Raw genomic sequence first — 397 nt, 5'->3', positions numbered from 1 at the left:
GCACGTGGTGCTCCCGGGACGCGGGTCCTCAGACGCCCCCCTCCCTTCCCCCGCCCGCAGCGAGCGCGGCTTCGCGAGGAGCTTTTTATAGCAGCACCGACCCGCTCCCCGGTGGGGGGTGGGGGGGGTTTCTCGCCGCGCTCACGTTACCGTGCGAGTGCGATGTTAAATAAAGCCGGGGGAGGAGGGGAAGGGAGTTCAGCGCGCGCCTAACCAAGAGACAGCGTTAACCGGGGGAGCTAAAAATAGCCCCCAGCGCCGCAAAGCGCATAAACCGCAAGACGGCCAAACCCATCGATCCGCCGCTGAATGGAGCGGCCGGGCGGATGAATGGAGCCGCCGGCCGGGCGGATGAATGGGGGAAGCGGAGCGCGGCAGTGAATGGGGGGCGGCGCGG

This window comes from Haliaeetus leucocephalus, unplaced genomic scaffold, assembly GCF_000737465.1.
Source record: "Haliaeetus leucocephalus isolate CR32 unplaced genomic scaffold, Haliaeetus_leucocephalus-4.0 Scaffold284, whole genome shotgun sequence".
Lineage (NCBI taxonomy): Eukaryota > Metazoa > Chordata > Aves > Accipitriformes > Accipitridae > Haliaeetus > Haliaeetus leucocephalus.
Note: the sequence above shows the minus strand (reverse complement) of the source record.